This window comes from Nycticebus coucang, chromosome 9, assembly GCF_027406575.1.
Source record: "Nycticebus coucang isolate mNycCou1 chromosome 9, mNycCou1.pri, whole genome shotgun sequence".
NCBI classification, from domain to species: Eukaryota; Metazoa; Chordata; class Mammalia; order Primates; family Lorisidae; genus Nycticebus; species Nycticebus coucang.
In genome coordinates this window covers 91,384,984-91,397,461 of record NC_069788.1, presented here as the reverse complement: position 1 = coordinate 91,397,461, position 12,478 = coordinate 91,384,984, and the positions used below count along the sequence as shown (strand labels likewise).

General features: G+C 49.0%; 1 protein-coding gene across 2 annotated transcripts in view; it reads right to left on the bottom strand.

The window, feature by feature from the left end:
• Positions 1 to 12,478, bottom strand: part of ITPK1 (inositol-tetrakisphosphate 1-kinase) — a 178,531-nt gene that overhangs the window by 21,399 nt on the left and 144,654 nt on the right. The gene's annotated exons all lie outside the window — the stretch shown is intronic.

Here is a 12,478-nt window from a genome sequence, read left to right as displayed (position 1 = left end):
CTCCAAGGTCTGACCGTCTCCAATAAAAGAAAAACACATATTCACAGGTATTACAACAATTCCTACCTCCTTAGCCTTTATTTTATACATTTGCACACACAGCACTTTATAACAGCATACATTTTATAACCTGAATTTTAACTTAATAAACTAGTTCAATAAAGACTTGTTCACAATGTGACATACTGGCTTAATGATAACCACAGGAAAATGAGGAAACAATATAGCTTCTAGCATGTGTGTACCACTGTGCTGAGGGCTTTGCACATGTCAGTTTGCAAAATAATCCCATAAGGAGGGACTGAAAGAAACTACCTGTGGTGACGCCTGGACAAAGCCCTGTCCCTCACCTCGTCACTACATTAACATGCCAGGAAGAACCATCTGGTGCTCCCAACATGGCCCCCCTGGGCCCTGGCACCCAACCCTCAGGCACCCTCACTGAGTCTCTGGCAGCCACACTCCAGCCCAGGCCCTGGCCAATGCATCCTCACCCTCCCCATCTCAGCTGACTTCCCAGCCTCAGACAGGTGCTGTCCTCTCCAGGACCCACTCCGTGGACTCTAATAGTAGGTCTTATTTTCTGAAAAGCTCTAGAAGCCAAGATGCTTTTTCACTGTGATGTTCCTGGTATCAGGCACAGAATTGGGGTAAAACAGATTTTTGTGGTATAATAAAATACATTCCAAATCTCTCTCCTGACACTGAAATTACTGCTTGTTGCTGCTGCTTCTTGTCATAGTCCCCTCCCTGAAAAGACCATGAGCTCCCCAGGAGGCAGGACCACCCTGTACTATTGGGCATAGGGGCCAGAAAGGCTGAGCATTAGTGGGGTGGGGGTGGTCTGCCACCCACAAACTTGAGAACCAAACCAATAATAAAGAAGCAAAAAAACTTGTCCCAAGAGCCTTCTAGCTACTTGGCTGGCTTGGAGGTCAGTGCATTAAACAAAGGTAGGATCCAGCCACATTTATCTTATAAAAACTAATGCCAAGAATTACATAAGGCCATAAAAGCATCAATGTACAAAGTTATGATTTAATAAAAAATAATAATAATAAAAGAAAGAATTACACAGGGCATGTTTTTGTCTTCCTCCTCACCATCACTCCCTCCTTGTACCCTGGGGTAAAGTCCAATCTGCAACAGGCACAAAATTTTGGGTGGAGGTTGCAGAATTTCTTTGGGGATGCAAGGAAGGGTGGCTTAGAGCCAGTGTTTGCTGAGTCTCTGGTGTTATAACGTCTCTGCACAAAGCTCTTATTTAATTCTCAATGTCGCCTGATGGTGCCTGGAAATACAATGCCCAGACAGAGCCCCATATGACAATCGAGGAACTGGGATTAGCTGGTAGCCCAGGAGAGGCGAAGTGAGGAAATCAGCATGGGGAGAGGTAGGCCCTGTGCTCAACTATAAGCTGTTATCCAAATGAGGCCCCATTTTTGCACCCGACCCAGAGGCAGAGCCCAGGCAGGGATGCCGATGTGGGGCTGGAAGGCCCTTCCATGCCATCAAGCGGGGGAGCAGTCTGTGCAAGAGGCCTGTTGCCGCCAACACGTAGCCCCTGCAGCCAGCCCCACAGATGTGACTCTCAGGCCTGAAGAATCCAAATCTGCTGCAGGAAGGCTTAAGACAGGGGTTCACCTGGCTTGGCTGGGACCTGGACTGCCTCCTTGGCCTATCCCCCTCCCACAGGAAAAATAGAGGCTGCTGGGGTCAAACAGGCCGCTTCCTGTGAGAGCTTCCAGACTCCTCCATCAGAGTTTGTAAAGCAGGTGAATCAGCTTGGCTATCAGATTCCATATTCCCCTCAACCATCCCTCTCCATCCCAGCCCATCCAAATTTTCACGTTATGTCACAGGATGGGCAACATCTCAGTGAACCGCACCTGCTCCAGGCCAGACACTGTTCCACAGTCACACAAGAGCCCAACAAGGAAGCACTACTGTCGCTCCCACTTTACAGATAAGGAGACGGGGGCACAGAGGTGACTTTGCCTATGTAGAGTTACAATGGTGCAGCCAGGAGGCCACACGTGGGCAGTTTGATCCCCCAAGCCCCTGCTGTTGCCCACGGCCTCCCTAGCAGAAAAAGCACCCACTGGGATCCCCAGCTCAAGAGTCCCTCATAGCATGCTCCTCTGCTCTGGGACAAACTGCAGAACAAGAGCAGTGTCAACATGTGGAAATCAATCAAAGCAATACACCATGTTAACAGGATAAAGGACACAATCATCTCAACAGATGCAGAAGCAGCATTTGACAAAACCCAACATCCTTTTCACGGTAAGACATTAGAAGGGAATGTCCCTCATCCTGATAAAGCCCATCTACAAAACCCCACACCTAACATCACACTCACAGTGAGACCAGATACTTCCCTAAGATCAGGATCAAGATATGAACGTCTGTTCTTAACCACTTCTTTTCAACATGGTGCTGGAAGTTCTAGCCGAGCCCATTAGGTAAGAAAAATGAAAATAAAGAGCATCCAGATGGGAAAGGAAGAAGTAAAGCTATCTCTATTTGCAGGTAATAAGGTTTCATGTACAGAAAATCCTAAGGAACCCACATACAAAAACTCCCAAAACTATTAGAGCTAATAAATGTGTTCATTGAGGATGCAGGATACAAGATGAATATATGAAAACCAATTCTATTTATATACTTTGGCAATGAACGATCCAAATGTGATATTAAGAAAATACCATTTACAGGGAGGCGCCTGTGGCTCAATGGGCAGGGTGCCGGCCCCATATACCGAGGGTGGCGGGTTTAAATCCTGCCCCAGCCAAACTGCAATAAAAAAATAGCCAGGCGTTGTGGTGGGTGCCTGTAGTCCAAGCTACTTGGGAGGCTGAGGCAAGAGAATCACTTAAGCCAAGGAGGCGGAGGTTGCTGTGAGCTGTGTGATACCACGGCAGTCTACCAAGGGTGATAAAGTGAGTGAAACTCTGTTTCTACAAAAAAAAAATAATAATAATAATAATACCATTTACAAAAGCAGCAAAAAGGATAAAATATTATACTTAGGAACAAATTTAACAAATAAATACAAGACTTAAGTGCTGAAAACTACAAAATATCATCGAAAGCAATTAAAGAAGACTTCAATAAGAGGAAAGGAACCCTGTGTTCATGAGTAGGATATTTTTTTTTTAAGAGACAGGGTCTTGCTCTGTCACCCATGCTGGAGTGCCACGGCACAATCGTAACTGACTGAAACCTCATACTCCTAGGCTCAATTGCCCCTTCTGCCTCAACCTCCCAAGTAGTTAGGACTGCAAGTGTGTGCCACACATGCCTGCCTAAGCTTTTTATTTTTTCTAAAGACAGGGTCTCCCTATGTCACTCAGGCTGGCCTTAAGCAATCCTCTTGCATCAGCCTCCCAAAGTGCTGGGATTGCAGGGTTGAGGCACTGTGCCTGGGCTCTGATATTTGATATTGTTAAATTGGCAATAATCCCAAACTGACTGATGCAATACCCAGAATTCTAGCTTTCTTACCTGTATAGGTATCAACAAGTTGATCCTAAAATGTACATGGAAAGGCAAAGTACCCAGAATAGCCAAAACATCTTGAAAAAGAAGATCAAAGGTGGAGGACTCACATTTCCTGATTTCCAAAAGTACTACAAAGATAACATGTTGAGATAATGTGGTATTAACAAAAGAACAGGCGTAACGAGTAATGGAATAGAATCAAGAGTCTAGAATTAAACTCAAACATCTATACTTAACTGATTTTCTACAAGGGTACCAAGATAATTCAAGGGAGGAAAGAATATTCTTTTCAACCAATGGTGCTAGGATAACTGGATATTCACATGCAAAAGAATGAAGATGGAACCCTACTTCACATCATGTACAAAATTAATTCAAAACTGAATGTGATCCAATTATGAGAGCTAAAACTACAAGACTCTTTCCAGGAGAAAAATCTAGGTGTGAATCTTCATAATTTTGGATTAGGTGATGGCTTTCTAGGACACTAAAAAGAAAATCAACAGAAGTAAAAATAGATTCAATTAGACATCATCAAAATGAAAAACTCATGCTTCAAAGGGTACTACAAAAAAAGTGAGAAGACCATCCACAGAGTGGAGGAAAATATTTACAAATCATATATATGATAAGGATCTATTATCCAAAAAAATATATAAAAACTATTAATAACCAAACAATAAAAAGACAAATAACCCAACTTAAAAATTGGTAGAGGATCTGGGGATAGTTCTCAAAATAAGACATGCACATGAAAAGAAGTTCAAAGTCATAAGTGATCAGAGAAACACAAATCTAAACCACGAGATGCCACTTTACACCTACGAGGGCAACTATAATAAAAAAAGACAGACAGTAACAAGCATTGTTGAGGAAGTGGAAAAGTTCGTAAAATGCTGGTGAGAATGTAAAATGGGGCAGCTGCCTGGGAAAGAGTCTGGCAGTTTCTCAAACAGTTAAATGCAGTTACCATATGACCTAGCAATTCCACTCCTTATATCCAAGACAATGGAAATATATGTCCACAAAACAAAACCTGTCTGTGAATGTTCACGGCAGCATTACTCGCCACAGACAAAAAGTGGCAACGACCCAAAAGTCCATCAACCTGAGGAATGGATAAACAAAATGTGGTAAATCCACACACTGGAATGTTATTCAGCCTTAAAATAGAATGAAGTAGTGGCACACGCTATAACGCATTATGCTAAGTGGAAAAGACCACATATTGTAAGGTCCCATTTATCTAAAATTTCCAGAACAGGCCAATCCAGAGAAAGAAAGGGTAATTCATGGTTGTTAGGGGCTGGAGGAGGAGGGAACAGGGAGTGAATGTAAATTCCTGTAGGGGTGATGAAAATGTTCTAGAATTAGTAGAATTAGTTTTTTCAAGGGAAAAAACTCTAGCAGCAGAGCTTACTAAGATGGGACAAAGGGAGCTCGTATTCATGATAGACATTTGGGGTCCAGATGAAATTCAAGGACAAAACATTTCCCACAAATGGACCACATCCAACATTAGGCCAGACAACCCACCCCTCTCATCTCAGGCTCTGGTGCGTAAGAGGGCAGCCTGGGAGGTAGCAGGAACCGTGGGTCAAGAAAGAATGGCACATCCACACAGTCACATTCTTGTTCGCTTATCCTAGGCTGGAGCTTGCTGGCTGCACCCTGTGTAACTGATACACTGGCTGCCTGGCCCAGTACTACTCCAGCTTGGGCAGGGGGGGCCTTGGATTGAGACTGGCCAAATCACACTGCCAGGAAGGGCTCATATTCCAAGTTCAAGACCTGGCAGCCAACTAACCACCAAGGAGACCGGCCTTCAGTGAAGGCAGTCGTGGGCCTGCAGAGTTGAGCTTGGAAGAGACCCCATCCCTCTGTGGGCTGGAGACTGCTCACTCCCAGAGTCCACCTCAGTCTGGACTCTGGGCACGTCAGGCTACAATGAGCCAAAATCATCCTGACATTCCCGTGAGATCACAGTAAATTGGAAACTACTACTGTTCTTATTTTGATTTTCAAAACCATTCAACCACAACAACAACAACAACAACAAAATGCAGCTTCTACTAAATTCCAGGAGCTAGGGTACAGCAGTAAAACAGTTATTCCTGCCCTTGTGGAGCGTCTATTCTACCAAAGGGACAATGAACCAGAGGGGTAAGTGAAACACACAGTTGCCAGAGCTGGTGAGAAAACATAAAACACAAAATGGAGGGTGCTGGTGGAGGTGGGGGTATGCAGTTTGAGGAGCGGGGGGTTCTGCTGAGCAAAGTCAAGGGGAGCTGAGTCAGTAGGCTGTGGATGTGAGATGCCTTCCAGGCAGAGGGAAGAACCTGTGTGAAGGCCCAACCTGACGCTGTCGGGAGGCATGGACTGGACCCACCTCTGAGTACAGCCCAGCATGTGGACAGAGAGGTTGCCTGGCTAAGCAAGAGGCCAGGAGGGAGCTAGGCCTTCCCTGGCTGGTGGGGCCCACATGCACCCACACCACCTCAGTACCAGCAGACAGGCCAGCCCTGCCCACATGAGGGACAGCAGAGGCTCCTCCAGCTCAATCATAGGAAGCTTGTGGTCGCATCACCAGCAGCTCCTCTCCCCAAATAGAGACAGAATAAAGACTTTCAGTAAGTCAGTGCTGGGAGCCCAAGGCGGCTATTTCTGGTTCCCTGAAGAGGGCTACTGGTTGCTTGTTTATCCATCGTCTTCATTTTTGGATGGGAGTTAGAAAAGAGACTTTTTTTGGTGCAATGGTGGGTTGTGTTCTTCTGGGAGCCCCTGGGAAATTGAAATGCTCCAGTCTTTGTGATGGGCAAGTCCCAAACACACCCTTTCACAAGTAGGGAGGGGGAAGAGAATAGTTCAAGGCTACGAATTACTAGCAAGACCAGGACAAGAGCTGGGCTGCTCCTGAGTCACACCTGGCCAAGTGACCTCACTCTCCTCTAATGGCAGAAGCTATAGAAAAAGATAGAAAACAAAAGGATTGATAACAAACAGGTGGACATGAGAGAACAGCAGAGGTGGGTGAAGGTACAGCTTTGGAGCCAGTCAGCTGACTTTGAACTTGGGGTACACTGCTCACTAGCTGAAGCCTTAGGCAAAACCCCAGTCTTCATAGCCCAGCTTTCCTCATCTGGAAAACAGGAGTGACGCTTTCTTAGACGGCTATTGGGAGCCCTGGCACGTAACAGGTGAGCAGTGGGGAATACCCACAGGAGAGCAGGTAGGTGTCAAAATCGTGGCCACCTGTCCATTCCCCAGGCAACCCTAAATGTGGGGTCTCTGGCTATGTGTGCCTTGGACACTGCTTCTCAGGGCTGGGCTCAGTCCTGATTCCTTGGGCCACTCCCCATCCCCAGAGGCCCACACTATATGGCAGGAAACAGTCTCATGCAGGAGGGGACAGCAAGGGGTCCCACTGTGTGGCTGAGAGAGGGGGCGTGCGTGGGTGCTGTCAGCAGGATCCAAGTTCTCACGGAATCTTCTGGATGCAAGAGTTGGGGCAAAACCAGTGCCCTGACTTGTCAGGCTTAGAAGCCTTTTCACATGCTGGTGCCCCGCAAGCCCTTTCTTCCAGCCCCCACATGGCCTGGGAGACTTCTGCTTGTCCTCTAAGACTGAGTCAAGACTACCTCCCTCACCTGAGAAGCTTCTCTGAGCACCCCTTTCCTCTTCACCCTGGAGGAGCCCCTCATGCTGTGCTGGCTGACAGCCCCACACTGCTCATCTTGGCCAACTAATAATATACCCACCTCCCCTACCTGACTGGACAGTCTCTGCAGGGTCCATGGAGGATCCAGGCTGCCCCTCATATCAGCTGTGTGTGTGACCTCGGCCAAATATTAAAACTCCCACCTCTCTGCCTCAGTTTCCCCCCTGAAAAGTGAGAACACCAACAGTGCCAAAGTTCAGAGTGGTGCTCCCTTTCTCCAGCATTGCGGGCTGTTGTCCTCACTCAGAGGAAGCCAGTATGCAGCAGGAGCTGAGGACATCCTGGCACCTAGCAGGTGCGCGTCCTCACCAGGATTTTGTGTCTCGGTGGCAGCAGTGAGGTGTGTTGGGAAAGTTCCAGAACAGGTCAAACACTCATTACACATCAAGGAACGGGGACATGGACACTCCAACACTGATGCCCTGATGCGTGGGGCTGGGGCAGTTAGGGAAGACTATCTGGAGGAAGCCGTCACAGCACTGAATATCCCAGCAAACAAAATGGGGCAGTGATGATGAGCACCAACTCGGATGTCTGAGAGCCAGCCCAGTCCCTCTGACCTGTGCCCCCTGGCCAGGCCACTGCAGCTCTCTGAGCCTTTCCCAGGTCTGTAACATGGGGCAATAATGCTGTCCATGTTCCCAAACTGCTGCAGGGCACAGTGAGGCCAAGCTCACGAAGGGCATTCAGAATCACTCAAGAACCAGAGCTAGCCTTGTTCCCAGGGGCACTCTGCCCTCCTAAGGGTACCCGGTACCCATCATCATGGCCACCCCCTTGGGCTGTTTTCCTGGGACAGTGATGCAACAAGTGCTGTGGCCCAGCACTAGGACCTCCTCCCAGCTGCCTGAATAGATGCTCCTGAAGTATGTTCATCCAGGTAGCCCCTCGCTGGTCCTTCCTTCATGACCATCTTCTCCCCATGCTCTGCCCCAAACCACAGGACCCTGGTGTCTCCCCATCTTCCCCCCACCCAATCTAAACTACACACAACTGTTGGGTCTTGGCTTCCTTAAAGCTCTTCAGCCTCATGGAGGCAACTTCCTGCTCAAAAATAGTCCACAGCTCCTCAAAAGAGACCCATACCCCTTCCAGGCCTCTGCAACCTGGCCCTGTGTACCTGCCTGTGGTGGGCTGAATTGTGTCCCCCCACAAAGATCACACTGAAGTCCCAAGCCCCTGTGCCCGAGAATGGGACTGCATTGAGAGACAGGCTCATTAATGAGGTAATTCAGGTACAATGGGGTCACCAGTGTGATCCCTAATCCAATCTGCATCCTTACAAGAGGGGATTAGGGCACAGACACACAGAAGGAAGACCACGTGCACACAAAGGGAGCTGCCAGACTCTGGCTCCTAACCGTGTTCCCCATACCTCTGGGATTCTCCTCCTCCCCCAGCACCTGGCAACACCCTACTCTTCCAAGCCTCACCAAGCTCCAGCACTTCCCCAGTGCCCTTGAGAACAAGCTGTGCTTTGCTGCTGCCGCCTCCCCAGCGCAGTCACCCGGCAGCTTCTACTGACAGTCACGCTTTCCCGGTACTGTTCCTACATTGCTGCCCAATTTTGTTGTTCATCCCTTGGTACTCTGTTGAATTTTCACATGTTTGGGTTCTGATTCAGTAACAGGAGAAGGCAAGCATCAGTCAGCGCCATCTCTTTGGTAAGGGTGCATGTGTGAAAATGAGTGGATAGGCGGGATAAGTGAGCTGTCAACTCACAGGTTAAACAACAGGAAGGGAAGCAGAGAGCTAGCACAGCAGCAAGGGAACAAAGAGGCCCACTAGGTGGCACTGCTAGCCTGGGGCAGCCCTGCTGACAGGTGCAGAAGGACCCGAATGAGCATGGTGGGCCTATCTGAAAGCTCCAGTGCTCATGATTCATTTAGTGTCTGGCTGTCCAAAGTCACCCTCCCACCACTGTCACACAGTCAGGAGGCAGGAGCCACATGCTGCTGAATTCTAGGCAGGGAGGATGTTCTCTGCCTTCTGGGTGAACCAAGTTACACCCCTACAGCAGTTCTGAAAACAACCCAAATGGTTTTGTGTCCCACGATGACAATGGTGTGCTCGTTTCGGCAGCACATATACCATGATGACAATGGCAGCCACCCAGTAATACCCAACAGTCAAGTCACCAGCAGGTGGGGGGTCCAAAAGCCGCCATAAGCCTGGCTGTGGGTGGGGAGGTGGCAAGCAGGGCCTGGCTGAGAGGAAACAGAAGACAGAATTGTTCCCAGTTCTCAAAGGCCTTAGCAGGAGTGTCCACCCTGCAGCCTGATTTTGTGAGGACATTTTTTCCTTATCTGTGGTACTGGATGTCATAAAAAGTATGTGTGGATTTTTTTTTTCCTCATCAGCTTTCATTAGTGTTTGTATATTTAATGTGTGGCCCAAGACAACACTTCTTCTCCTAATATTCAGTAGAGAAATAAAAAGGTTGGTCACCCGTGACTTAGAGCAACGTGTGAGGGGCTGGGCACATCCTCACTGCTGCAGGACAATATCCTGCCCCACCGGACCAGCCTGGAGGGCTCCAGGTGCCACACATTAGCCAACTGTGTGCCCTTCTCCTAGGCAGAGCACCCTCCCTGCCTGTATCTCCACCCCGCCCCTCCTTCAGGGAAGTGAAGTATCTGCCTCCTCCCTCCTTGCTTCCAGAGTACAAGCCCCCCTCACACCTAGGGCAGCCATTCCATTCACACTTGCTTAGGGCAAGTGACTTGCTCCTCCCTGCAGTCTGAGGCCCCCCAAGGGCAAGGCCAGTGCAGGGCCTGGCACTCAGCAGGGCTAGATTTGTGGGTGGGATCTGTGAGGCTTCAAAAAGGATGGAAACAGTTGGATGGCAGTGACATCATCAGGAGTGTATCTTTAGGCCATTAGTAGTCCTGGATGAGAGAAAATGGAAATAATGTTTTGTTCTGTTTTGTTTTGCTCGTTAAGGAACTAAAAGTTCCAGGCCCCAAAGCTGGTTTGCCCTGGGGTTTGGGGAATCAAGAGCCTGACTCTCAGAAACCACTTGAAACTGTGCATTGGCTTTGGGTTGGCTCCAGAGTGGCAGGACCCTCATCCTCATAGCCTCTGTGACTGATGCAGCAGCCTCTGCCAGGGGCACACGCGGTGATGGGTACTAAGAACCTGAGTTCCACCCTGGGCTGGCCACTTATCTTCTCTGTGCCTTGGCTCCCACACTTGTAAGTTGCTGATAACAGCACCTACTGCCGAGGGCTACTGGTAGGATTAGGTAAGTCAGTATGAGTAAGTGAGTGAAACTGTCTGGCAGGTGGTCTGTCTGACGATATGACCAGCTGGAGTTTGGTCCGCCTCCCCTTGGCTCACTGAGGGCCACCCAATGACCCTGAGGGTCATTTTGAACCCATGAAGGGTTTGGAGGGCTCCTTAGGAGCAAGGAGCATCTTATGAGCACTAGGCACAGGGACAGGTGTCCTCTCTCAGGTGCCCCCATGTAAAAGAGGCACCACTCGGGCACCACGGACCAGTCACCGAAAGGCAGCCCAAAGTGTGTGGGGAAAAGAAGGGCCATGGGGCAAGTGAAGGCCAGGGATCCTGGGAGTGGTTTCCATCATCACCAAGCCCCTGACCACATAGACCAAGTGACTTTGAAGGCCAGGGCCCAAGCCAGAACCGGGTTCCCGCCCTGAGGAGTGTGGACATGTTACCTTGTGTTGTCTCTGAGCAGGTGCGGGAGGATGAGCAGGCGTGATCCATGGAGCCCAGGTTGAGGCTCAATTGCTGCTCCTATGGTTCCCATTATCTCAGGGGTTGTGTCCAGGCCTTTCACCACAGCCAAGGGCCTGCCTACACCTTATACCACCATCAACCTCCAAGCTCTGGACAGAATGAGCTTCACTCAGTCTTTCAATCATGCTGCCACCAGTGAGCACAGGCTTGGTGCCCCCACCATGGGCACCTGATCACCCTGGCATAGGGGCTAGTCTGGTGTCTGCTTCCCTGATGGGAAGGGCCTGTGGCTGCCTTGCTCACCTCTGGGTGCCTAAGAGCCTAAAACATTACTCTGTGCAGATCTGACTGAGCCATGGACACAGATGTGCATTTGGTGTGTGCGGATGAGATGAGTGTGTGCATCAGCTGACGGACTAGAGCAGAAGCCTTCTCCAAAGTGGGTGGGAGCCCATCCAATCAGCTGAAGGCCTGAACAGAACAAAAGGTGGGGTAAGAAAATTCACCCTCCCTGCCTCACTGTTTCCACACTGGGACATCAGTCTCCTGCACCTACACTGCAACTTACACCACTGGCTGTCCTGGCCCTTGGACCTTTGGACTTGGACTAGACCTTATGCCCCCAGCTCCCCAAGGCTTTAGTCTCCAGTTAGCAGATGGCAGATCATGGGATTTCTCGGCCTCCACGATTACATGAACCAATTTCTTACATACCTCTTTCTATTACAAAGTGGACTCAAAGTGCTGTCCCCTTAGATGTGAGTTGGCCCTACAGCCTCACAGATGAATAAAATGTGGACTCTGGACGTAAAGCCACAGAAGGTTCTCTTTCTTGGGAACACACCCCTGGGTCCCTGAGCCACCAGGTAAGTATTTTAGCTACTCCACTGTGGCCAAGCTGAGTCTAGAGAGACCACCTAGCCATGGAGAATCACCTAGCTGAGCCCAGTCAAGCTGCAGATTAGTAAGCAAAACAAATACCTGTTATTGTTTTAAGCCACTGTTTTGGCTTCTGCAGTAACTGACAACCAAAACAAAGGCTCACAGAGATTATGTACACAGGGCCTCTTGATACATATAAAACAGGGCAAGGCCAGATGCAGTGGCTCATGCCTGTAATCCTAGCACTCTGAGGGGCCAAAGCAGGAGGATTGCTTGAGGTAAGGAGTTTGAGCCTGAGCAACAGCGAGACTCCATCTCTACAAAAAATAGAAAAAGCAGCTGTGTGTGGTGATGGGTGCCTATAGTCCCACTACTTGGAAGGTTGAGGCAAGAGGATCACTTGAGCCCAGGAGTTTGATGTTGCTATGAACTAGTCTGAGGCCATGGCACTCTAGACAGAGCAACAGAGTGAGACTCTGACTCAAAAAAAAAAGAAGGGCAGGCAGGCCTCAATGCCAACTACCACAATGGACACATGCAGTGTGCTCCAGGCCAGAACCACATACTTACAGGCACCAACTCATGTGACTTTGATAGCAATGCCATGGCACAGATCACTATCACCACCTCCATTTTACATGTGAGGAAATGGAGGCCCTGAATAGTTAATGG